The sequence below is a fragment of the Lepus europaeus genome, chromosome X (genome assembly GCF_033115175.1).
Source record: "Lepus europaeus isolate LE1 chromosome X, mLepTim1.pri, whole genome shotgun sequence".
NCBI classification, from domain to species: Eukaryota; Metazoa; Chordata; class Mammalia; order Lagomorpha; family Leporidae; genus Lepus; species Lepus europaeus.
The window spans coordinates 5,629,317-5,641,347 of NC_084850.1; the positions used below are offsets into that span (position 1 = coordinate 5,629,317).

Below are 12,031 nucleotides of genomic sequence, written 5' to 3' on the forward strand. Positions count from 1 at the left end.
ACGTAACATAATTAAATCAGGGATGTTCTGTGGCTTGTTCAATACTAATGTAACCATGATATTCTCTTACATGAAATACATGTTTTTCTCTAAATAGGAATGCCTTTCAGGAAAACAAAACAAAACAAAACAAAAAACCAAAAAACCAAAAAAAAACAACTAGGTGTACAAACTCCCTAGTTGGGATTATTAAGGAGCTGTTTGAGTCTGCTGTGTTTGTACTGAACTGTATACTTTTCCTTCCCTTCCTCTCATGCATCCTTCAATAAACATCGAGAGAACTCATCCCAGATTCAAGACATCCTGCTGGCTACTGAACTTACAGAGGTGGGTGGAAGGCCTAGCAGTGGATGGAAGACAAAGACTAACAATGTCCATATGATAATCTACTTGCTATATCGTCAGAGGTAGAGATGGCTAACTAGCAGAGTAAAGGATGATAACATTCCTGGTAGTGGGACTAGCACATGTGTTGTGATCTGAGTGTTTGTGTTCTCCAGCATCCTCCCTCCCCACAGCCCAGAAATTCATATGTTGGAATTCTCACTCTACTCCCAGTGGGACATGGGACCTTTGAGAGGTAAGTCGTGAGGGCAATATGTTTTAATGAAACAAGATTCATACCCTTAAAATACAGGCACCAGAAAGCTGTCTTGCCTTATAAGCAAAGCGAAGATGAAGGAAGAAGGTATCATCTCTAAACCAGGAATCTGGACTTCATGAAACACTGAATCTGCTGGCACCTTGATCTTGGATTCTGCAGCCCCCAGATCTGTGAGTAACAACTTTTTGTCATTTAGAAAAGCCATTCATTCTATTATATTTTGTTACAACAGCTTGTACAGACTAAGACAACATGCATGAACACAGAGAAACAAAACATGTCAGGAAAAACAGCCAAATAAACTAGGCATAATACAAGAGGTCTATGTAAGAAATGGTTATGGGCGCCAATACCATCATTTTTAAGCACCTGCTATTTGGCCACACAAGATAAAACGGGCTCTATAATACCAAACTCCCCATGTCCTGTGGTACACACCCAATGACATTCAGGACAGATTTCCCAGGAGCACAAACCCTATCTCTCAGAATCTGGTCAGCACATTTTTAATGCTCTACTGTGGTTTGTCCTGTAGGAAAGCCAGTCTGGCTATGTAAATTCCTTGTCATGGTCAATAGGACATACAAAAATTGTACATAACTGTTTTACAAATCTGGAAAACCCTGAATACTCTGGAAGTACTATACATTCTTCATTCTTGAAGCAGCTTCCTCATTTGGAAGACAGAACTGTGGCATAGAGGGAATGATGTAGTTCCAATGTACATCAGAATGAAGCTATGGCCGGCGCCACGGCTCACTGGGCTAATCCCCCCTGCGGAGCCGGCACCCCAGTTTCTAGTCCCAGTCGGGGCGCCGGATTCTGTCCCGGTTGTTCCTCTTCCAGTACAGCTCTCTGCTGTGGCCCGGGAGTGCAGTGCAGGATGGCCCAGGTGCTTGGGCCCTGCGCCTGCATGGGAGACCAGGAGGGGGCACCCGGCTCCTGGCTTTGGATCAGCACAGTGCGCCGGCCATAGCGGCGATTTGGGGTGTGGACCAATGGAAGGAAGACCTTTCTCTCTGTCTCTCTCTCTCACTGTCTAACTCTGCCTGTCAAAAAAAATGAAGCTAATAAAGTAGCTGCATAATCAATAATGTTTTTGTTTTTTGTTTTCCCAACCACAGCAGTCAGCACCCCCCATTGTGAACTGGCTATAAATGTGGACAAACCAAGTCAATAATCTTACCAAAAATATTGGTGAGACTAGCAGTTATCTAGAGAAAAGGGTCTTTCCTTGAAATATTAAACAACATTGTTAACAGAATTATTATGTCTGTGTTGTAAACATGGTATATTTATATGGCTTCAATAAGAGACAGCAAATGCTGGAGCATTTACAAATAAATAGAAATTGTTAGGCTCAGCTTACAGAATGAAAATAAATTACTGTAAATGCTTGCCATAAAACTATAGGTCAATCATAAATCTTTTTATTGGGACAGATTGATATACATTTATCTATAGCTTCAAGTTGCTCATGGTATATCAAGGACACAGATATGGCCATTAAGAACAACCGTGTGGGGCAGCTTGAAACAGACCTAACAGAGCTTGCACTCAGAAAATCTGCTATCATTTGCTGGGTACTTATTATGTTACAGGCACTATACTGAGTCTTCTATCTATGCTATGACATTTTAAATTTTTGAAAATTATTCTTTATCTGAGAAGCAAAGGGGGAAAGATAGAGAGCTCTCATCTACCAGTTCACATCTCAAATGTCCATATTTGGGAAGGAGCTGAATCCAGGAGCCATGACCACAAACTAGGTCTTCCTCACGGGTAGCAGCAATCAAACTACTTGAACCATCACCACTACTTCTCAGGGTCTTCATTGGCAGGAATCTAGATTCTGGAATTGGAACCAGGAGTGGAACCTAGGCACTCCAATGTGAGATTCAGGCTTCTTAACAGCTAGGCTTAAATGCCCAATTCTTCACTATCTCATTTTGAAATTGTTGCGACAACCCTATTACTAGGAACTATCATTAATCCCAACTTACAAATGAAAAAACAGAGGCATAGAAATGTTTTTTGGCTTTCCCAAGTGTAATCAGAAAATACTTTGGAGAATACAGATTTACATTTAAATCTGGTGCACACTAAAGACAGCTAGAAACATGAGAGTAGATCCTGGAAGAGATTGCACATGGAGAAATGCCTGGTTAAGAGTTAAACTTTTGGAATGAAACATTTGATGATTAAGAGGGCTCAAGATTATAATACTGAAATGATCCTCCATGCCAGGCAATAGAAAGAAAAATCAGAAAATGCCAGGCCATAACACTTGATGAAAAACAATAGAATGATATGTCATGTAAAGGGTCTTCAAAAGAAGGATGGGGAGCCATGTCAAATGCTGTTTCTCCAAAAACAGAGGCAAGAAAGATAAGGTCTAAGACAGGAACAGTGCTTAGAAGCCCCTTCATTGCTTTGTGCTTATTTAACATTTCTGATGTTTCTTTTTTTGAAAAAAAGATTTATTATATTTATTTGAAAGGGAGAGTAAGAGAGAGAGAGAGAGAGACAGAGAGACGGACAGAGACAGAGACAGGGAGAGACAGAGACAGAGACAGAGATAGAGAGGTCTTACATACGCTGGTTCACTCCCCAGGAGTGAGCCGGGGGCTCCTTCCAGGTTTCCCATGTGTGTGCAGAGGCCCAAGGATTTGGGCCATCCTCTACTTCTTTCCCAGGCATTTTAGCAGGGAAGTGGAGCAGCCGGGACATGAGCACAGCAGCATAACCCATTATAACACAACACCGGCTCCAAGGTTCAGTTTCTTTATTTGTAAGGAGGGCTTAATGGTAGATAACTACCTTGTAGTCACTGTGAATATTCAAAGGACAGAGGTATGCTGCATTATGGTACAGCATGTAGGATCTTGGGGTTAGTCCAAGTGGGGTTGCGGTGCCCTTTTGGTCACGCCTAGCCATGTGGTCTTGGGCCATTCCTCAGGTGCTAGCAGTCACCAGAAACTGTTGTTCCTATCAATATAAAGTAACTAGTCTAGTACAAATTAGGCACTTCATATGTAGCAGATTAAGTATTGTAATTAATGACATTTGGAATTTGTCAATTAAACTAAGTCTACTCTAAAAAAACAATAAGAAAATAGGCAACAGACACAGATGATCTAAGAAGACAATATAGTTTTCGCTAGTGTGAATAATTTTCCATCAATAAAGTGACTGTATTATATGCAATTTTAAACGTGTAAACCCATTGCAGACACAATTCTCTTTAGGGTAACAAGGAAACTAATATGCATTTGTAATTTCTGCTATGTACTGGAGTTTTACTTTTAAAATTCTATTATCCACAGATTTCATAGTTCCTACAAAAATTGGAGATACTTTTCCTGAGTTTAAAGGATATTATTCTTGGCAATAAATAATCCTGAAATTAATGAGCTATCTACTAAAGATTTACCATTAAAATGTATATGAGAAACCCAGTCTACACAAATTCCATTCCCACAATCTGTAAATGCTATCCTGGGAGTTAACTCAGCACTTACACAGTTCCATTAACTCTTGCAAACTACCTTCGTCTCAGTCAGCTGTGAAAGATGGATCTGTTCCATCCCCTCGCCCCTATGGCCTGAAGAAGCACTAGCACTTTTCTAGGAATGCCTTGTGTCATTCCCAAGTAGTGGCTCAAGTGCTCTCATTTGCTAGGTGGGGTGCTCTCTAAGTTCCCCAATGCAGATAGACCCTCTTCTCTGAAAAGCAAAGCCCTCACCCTCTGTAAAGAATGGCTAAGGGCCCACTGTTAATATGACACTAACTGCTTTTATTAGAAAATGAGGAAATGCTAATGAAATTGCTTTTATGGGTTGACATTCATGGATGGCAGAAAGGGACATTAGAGAATGAATCTAGTATTTGCTCTTTGGGAGTATTTAAGCTCACAGCCAAAGCTCAGTGGCAAAATGCACACGTGGGCACACATGCTCATGCACTCATGCCCGCACACAATCGATAAAGGTCACTGAGCACTTGTTAACCTTGAAGGGGAAAGAAAAACCTCAGTATTTTTCCCCAACAACACTCCAAGCCTCTTGTAAATCATATTCATATTCAAACACTTAAGCATTAATTTACATACTTAATTTCTGACAGGCTGACAACCACAGCCCTTCTACCCTCTCAGTGTAAAGTGAGAAGTCAATTGTTATTCAGTGTATCCGTTACAGTGGTAGTGCCGCTAACTGTATTTTATATAATGTGCTATCTGCAGAAAGGCAGATAAGAATTTGATTTAACATCCAATTAAAAGCCGTCATTGAAAAATTACTTCAAATAAGCCTTTTATTTTCTTTAATCAGTCTTCAATTCAAGCCTTCCTTGAACCTACTGAACCAAGCATCAGGACTCATGAATTTTGATTAAAAAATTTGAGGCCATTTCTAACTTAAGCAGATTTTTTTGTTGCACTGTTTGATAGAAATTTAATAAATCTATGAATCCTAGCCAGCATCATTTATCATCTTTTTTTCCGCAAGACTGGCCTATTATACCTAGGCAGTAAATTATGAGGGAACCAGCAAACCAAAACTTTTCAGCGCGTTACTGAAGAAGAGATATAATCACTTGCATTGAACCATATAATTATAGTAGAATATGAAGCTCTGAAACATTAAGTCCTGTTTTGAATATGTAATGTCCATGCTTTGGGAGTCTAAAAGATTTCTAGCTGATATAATATAGCTCAGTTTATTGTCATATTAAAGTATTTGTTGTTAATGAAAATAAAACCAAGAAAAAATAAAGAATAAATAAACAATAAAAGAGTCCCAGGCAAAATTGTTTGGGAAGTGACTCTGGGCTTTGAAAGGCAAATGGAGAACCCAACACTATGAACAGTACATTATAGTTAAATGTCTTGTGATAAAACTTCTAATTGTGTTACTTTCATTTACTTTTTAAAGTTAAAAATTTTGCATATATGGCTAAGGTTGTGCTTGCAGTCTTTAGAAAGTTTTAGTGGCTATATTGTACATAATTTCTAAAATATTTATTTATTCATTTCATCTACTCAGAGAGAGGAAGAGAGGAGGAGAGAAGGAGAGGAGAGGAGAGGAGAGGAGAGGAAAGGAGAAGAGAGGAGAGGAGTGAGAGAAAGCAAGAGAGAGCAAGAGAGAGGGAGAGCGAGAGCAAGAGCAAGAGAGAGAGAGAGACAATGACTCTCTCCCAGATGCCTGCAACAGCCATGGCAGGGCAGGGCCAGACCAAAATCAGGAGCCTGAAATTCCATCTGAGTCTCCCATGCCAGTGGCAGGGACCCAGGCAGTTTTGTCATTATACGTTGCCTCCCAGGGTATGCATGAGCAGGAAGCTGAATGGGAAGCAGAACATCTGGGACTAAAACTGGCACTCTAATATGGGATATGCATACCCTAAGTGATAGTTAACCTGCTGTATCACAACAACTTCTACATTCTTTTGTCTATCTAAAAATTAGTGATCAAATTAGTGATCAAGCCCTCTCCTAGGACCTATGTTGGACCTTAGGATACAACACTGAATAAGACCAGCATAGTACAGAAGACAGTCAATATAAATAAAGCAATACAAATAATGTGTAAGCAGTGTTCTGTAAGGGCACATGCAGTTAGGTGTCAAGGGAATCTTCCTTGCAAAATTGCCATTTTAAAAAAAACTGCCATTTTAATATAGGAATTGAAGCATGAGCTAATAGTTGGTGAAGAGAAGTCTATGTTTTATTAACAACAGTAACTTTTACTGATTTCTGTATCAGGAAACTTCATGTATCAAAGGGTCGTGGCAAAAGTGAATTAAAGGGGCCGGCACTGTGGCACCTTTTCCAATCCAGTTCTCTGCTTATGCCCTGGGAAAGCAGTGGAAGATGGCCCAAGTGCTTGTTCCCCTGCTTCCATGTGGAAGACCCAGAAGAAGCTCCTAGCTTCTGACTTCAGATGGGCCCAGCTCCAGCCATTACAACCATTTGGGGAATGAACCAGCAGGTGGAAGATATTTCTCTGTCTCTCTCTTTCTTTGTCTGTAACTCTACCTCTTGAATAAATAGATAAAATCTTTTAAAAAAAGTGGACTTGAAAATTATTTATTTTTCTTAGCGATATATTCAAATATCTAATGCTTCTCTTGTGTGTAGGAACCCCACCTCCAGTCCAGTTACCTCTCTACCTCTATGTCAGTTACCACAGAGGCTGGATTTCTTTCTTGCTAAAGGGATACCCAGTCATTTGCAACAAGATGGAGCAATCTGGAAAACATCATGCTGAGTGAATTAAGCCAGTCCCAAAGAGAAAAATATCATTTGTTTTCCCTGATCGGTGACAACTGAGCGCCAAAGGGGAAACCTGTTAAGTGAAATGGACACTATAAGCAACAATGAACTGATCAGCTCCTGTCCTGACTTTAGATGTACAATGTAATACTTTATCCTTTTTAGTATTTGTTGTTGTTGTTCTAGTACTATTGGTTGAACTCAGTAATTAACACACAATTATTCTTAGGTGTTTAAATTTTAACTGAAAAGTGATCCCTGTTAAATCTAAGAGTGGAAAAAGAGAGGGAGGAGATGAACAATTTGGAACATGCTCAATCGGACTGGCCGCAAATGGTCGAGTTAGAAATGTGCCAGGGGATTCCAACACAATCCCATCAAGATGGCATGTACCAATGCCATCGCACTAGTCCAAGTGATCAATTTCAGCTCACAATTGATAGCTCTGATAGGTCTAAGAGTCAAAGAGATCACACAAACAAGACAAGTATCTGCTAATACTAACTGATAGAATCAAAAAGGGAGAGAAAGATCCAACATGGGAAGTGGGATACACAGCAGACTCATAGAATGGCAGATGTCCTAAACAACACTCTGGCCTCAGAATCAGCCCTCAAGGCATTCGCATCTGGCGGAAGAGCCCATGAGAGTATAGCAGGTATGGAAAGCCAAGATATCATGGAAAAAAAAAGACCTAAATGAATGATCTCTGTGAGTGAGATCCCAGTGGAAAGAACGGGGCCATCAAAGAAGGAGGTACCCTTCTCTGAAGGGAGGAGAGAACTTCCACTTTGACTATGACCCTATCGGAATAAGATCAAAGTCAGCGAACTCTAAAGGCTTCCATAGCCCTGGCAACTCATGACTAGAGCCTAGGGAGATTACTGACGCCATGAACAGGAGTGTCAAATTGTTAAATCAGCAACAGGAGTCACTGTGTACTTACACCCCATGTGGGATCTGTCCCTAATGTGTCGTCTAAAGCCAAGTGATGCTGTAACTAGTACTGAAACAGTATTTTTATACTTTGCGTTTCTGTGTGGGCACAAACTGATGAGGTCTTTACTAATTATATACTGAAGTGATCTGTATATAAAGAGAATTGGAAATGAAAAAAAAAAACAACCTGGTGTTAAAATGGAAATGGCATAGAAAATTAATTAATTTGAAAAAAAAATTATGTAGGATCTCTGTCTTTAATGTGCTGTACATTGCTATTTAATGCTATAATTAGTAATCCAATGGTAGTTTTTTCACTTTATGTTGCTATATGTGCAAAATGTTTAAATCGTTACCTAATATATACTAAACTGATCTTCTGTATACAAAGAGAATTGAAAATGAATCTTTACATGAATGGAAGGGGAAAGGGGAGGGTTGCGGGCGGGAGGGAAGTTATGGGAGGGGGGAAGCCATTGTAACCCATAAGCTGTACTTTGGAAATTTATATTCATTAAATAAAAGTTTAATAAAAACAAACAAACAAAAAAAAGGGATCAGACCATTTCACATCTGTATGCTATAGTACAACACCGAGGAATACCAAGGAAAATCTACCAATGAATTGGCCCTCACTCTCCAAGAAGGGAAGCCACTCTGAAAATCCTTGCCTGATGGCAGTTAGTCCCTCCTTCCTTGAATTCCCATAGCATCTGCTCATCCCTCTGTCTTCTCTGTCTTCTAAGACAGGATGTACCAATTAAAGTAGAATAAATGGATGGGTGAATTAATAAAATGCTGTTACTATGCTCTTAACATCTTACTATGCCAACTTCTATGTGTATGGTATTGCTTTTCTACAAGAGAGGATACTAGCCCAAATCTTTAGACAGGGCTTGAAAATGCTCTAAGAGATAAATGACATTGATCCCTTTGGCAAAACCAGTATTATGATATAATATAGGTAAGGGAAAGGATTCTGGCTGCCATTTCAAAATATGTTCTCTTATTTGTAGTCTTTGAAAATACTGTAGGTATAAAAGAAGGTAAATGATGATATGAAATATTCATATTTGAATTACTTGAGACAGAAAAGAAGGGCATAAGACTGGATGGGTTCACTGCTGAATTCTACCAGACATTTAAAGAAGAATTAATTCCAATTCTTCTCAAGCTATTCAAAACAATTGAAAAGGATGGAATCCTCCAAAATTCTTTCTATGAAGCCAGCATTATTTTAATTCCTAAACCTGAAAAAGACACAACTGAGAACTACAGACTAATTTCACTGATGAACATAGATGCAAAAATCCTCAAACTACTAGCTAATTGAATCCAACAACACATCAGAAAGATCATCCACCTAGACCAAGTGGGATTTATCCCTAGTATGCAGGGTAGGTTCAATAATCACAAATCAATCAATGTGATACATCACATCAACAACCTGAGGAATAAAAACCATATGATTTTCTCAATAAATGCAGAGAAAGCATTTGATAAAATACAGCAACTGTTCATGATGAAAACCCTAAGAAAATTGGGTATAGAAGGAACATTCCTCAACACACACATGGCAACTTATGACAAATCCACGGCCAGAGTCATATTGAATGTGGAGTTGTTGGGAGCATTCCAACTGAGATCCAGGACCAGACAAGGATGCCCACTATCACCATTGCTATTCAATATAGTCCTGGAAGTTTTAGCCAGAGCTATTAGGCAAGAAAAAGAAATCAAAGGGATATAATTGGGAAGAAATTTGTAGATGACATGATTCTATATACATGATATCCAAAAGACTCTATTGAGAGACTATTGGAACTCATAGAAGAGTTTGGTAAAGTAGCAGGATATAAAATCAATACACAAAAATCAACAGTCTTTGTATACACAGATAATGCCACAGCTAAGAAAGAACTTCTAAACTTAGTCTCTTTCATAATAGCTACAAAAACATCAAATGCCTTGGAATAAATTTAACCAAAGTTGTCAAAGTTCTCTACAATGAAAATTACAAAACATTAAAGAAAGAAATAGAAGAAGATGCAAAAAAATGGAAAAATCTTCCATGTTCATGGACTGGAGAATCAATATAATCATAATGTCCGTACTTTTGAAAGCAATTTACAGTTTCAACGTGATACCAATGAAACTACAAAGGACATTCTTCTCAGATATAGAAAAAGTGATGCTGAAATTCATATGGAAACACAGGAGACCCTGAATAGCTAAAACAATTTTATACAACAAACACAAAGCCACAGGCATCACAATACCAAAATTTAAGACATACTACAGGGCAGTTATAATCAAAATAACATGGTATTGGTACAGAAACAGATGGACAGACCAATCAAAAAGAATAGAAATGCCAGCCGGTGCCGTGGCTCAACAGGCTAATCCTCCGCCTTGCGGCGCCGGCACACCGGGTTCTAGTCCCGGTCGGGGCATCGGATTCTGTCCCAGTTGCCCCTCTTCCAGGCTAGCTCTCTGCTGTGGCCCGGGAATGCAGTGGAAGATGATCCAAGTGCTTGGGCCCTGCACCCCATGGCAGACCAGGATAAGCACCTGGCTCCTGCCTTTGGATCAGCGCGGTGCGTGGGCTGCAGCGTGCCAGCTGTGGTGGCCATTGAAGGGTGAACCAATGGCAAAGGAAGACCTTTCTCTCTGTCTCTCTCTCTCACTGTCCACTTTGCCTGTCAAAAATAAAAAAATAAGAATAGAAATGCTAGAAATGAATCCAAGGATCTACAACCAACTTAAATTTAATCAAGGAGGTAAAACCAATTCCTGTAAAAAAAGATAGTCTCTTAAACAATGGTGCTGGGAGAACTGGATTTCCACATGCAGAAGTATGATGCAAGACCCCTACCCTTACACCTTACACAAAATCCAAAGAAAATGGATCAGAGACCTAAATCTATGACCTGATACCATCAAATTATTAGAATTATTAGAGAGCATTGGGGAAAAGACCCCAGAGGCACAAGCAATCAAAGCCAAAATTAACACATGGGATTACATCAAATTGAGATGCTTCTGTACTACAAAAGAAATGCTCAGGAAAGTGAAGAGGCAACCGACAGAATGGGAGAAATTATTTGCAAAAAACACAACAAATAAAGGATTAATAAACAGAATCTACAAAGAGATCAAGAAACTCCACAATAACAAAACAAACAACCCAGTTAAGGGCCAAAGACTTAAACAGATATTTTTCAAAAGAGGAAATCAAAAAGGCCAACAGACATGTGAAAAAATGTTCAGGATCACTAGCTGTCAGGGAAATGCAAATGAAAACCACAATGAGGTTCACCTCACCTCAATTAGAATGGCCTCATACAGAAATCAACAAACAACAAATGCTGGTGTAAATGTAGAGAAAAAGGTAACCTAATGCACTTTTGGTAGAAATGTAAACTGGTAAAGCCATTATGGAAAGACAGTATGGAGATACATCAGAAATCTAAATATAGACCTACCATATGATCCAGCCATCCAACTACTAGGAATTTACTCAAGGGAAATGGAATCAGCATATGAAAGAGTTATCTTCACCCCCCTGTTTATTGTAGTTCAATTCACAATAGCTAAGACATGGAATCAACATGAATGCCCTACAGCTAAAACTGGATAATGAAACTATGGGATAAGTGCACTATGGAATACTACACAGAGGTAAAAAAATTGAAATTTGGTTATTTGTAACAAAATGGATGAATCTGGAAAACATCATACTTAGTGAAATAAGTTAGTCCCAAATGAACAAATACCATATGTTCTCCCTGAGCAGTGATAACTAATGGAGCACCTAAACGGTATAGAAGTGAAATTGACACTTTGAGAAGCTATGATTTCAACAGCCTTTGTCTTGACAGGTGAGGAACAGATATTTTTTAAATATATAATATTTGTTGAACTCTTTATATAATATAGAGTTAAACATATGTGTACAATGTCAATTTAAAATAGACCACAGTAAAAAATAAGAGTGTGAATATGAGAGGGAGGAGGAAGAAGGTTGGCTCTATGGGTGGGAGGGCAGGTATGGTGGGAAGAATCACCATGTTCCTAACATTGTAATTATGAAGGGTATGAAGCTCATAATCGTAAATCTTTTTTTTTGACAAGCAGAGTTATACTGTGTGAGAGAGAAACAGAGAGAAAGGTCTTCCTTCCATTGGTGCACCCCCCAAATGGCTGCTATGGCT

The 12,031-nt window shown here is 39.0% G+C and overlaps 1 protein-coding gene across 4 annotated transcripts in view; it reads right to left on the reverse strand.

The window, feature by feature from the left end:
- Nucleotides 1–12,031, reverse strand: part of AFF2 (ALF transcription elongation factor 2) — a 587,559-nt gene that overhangs the window by 288,514 nt on the left and 287,014 nt on the right. The gene's annotated exons all lie outside the window — the stretch shown is intronic.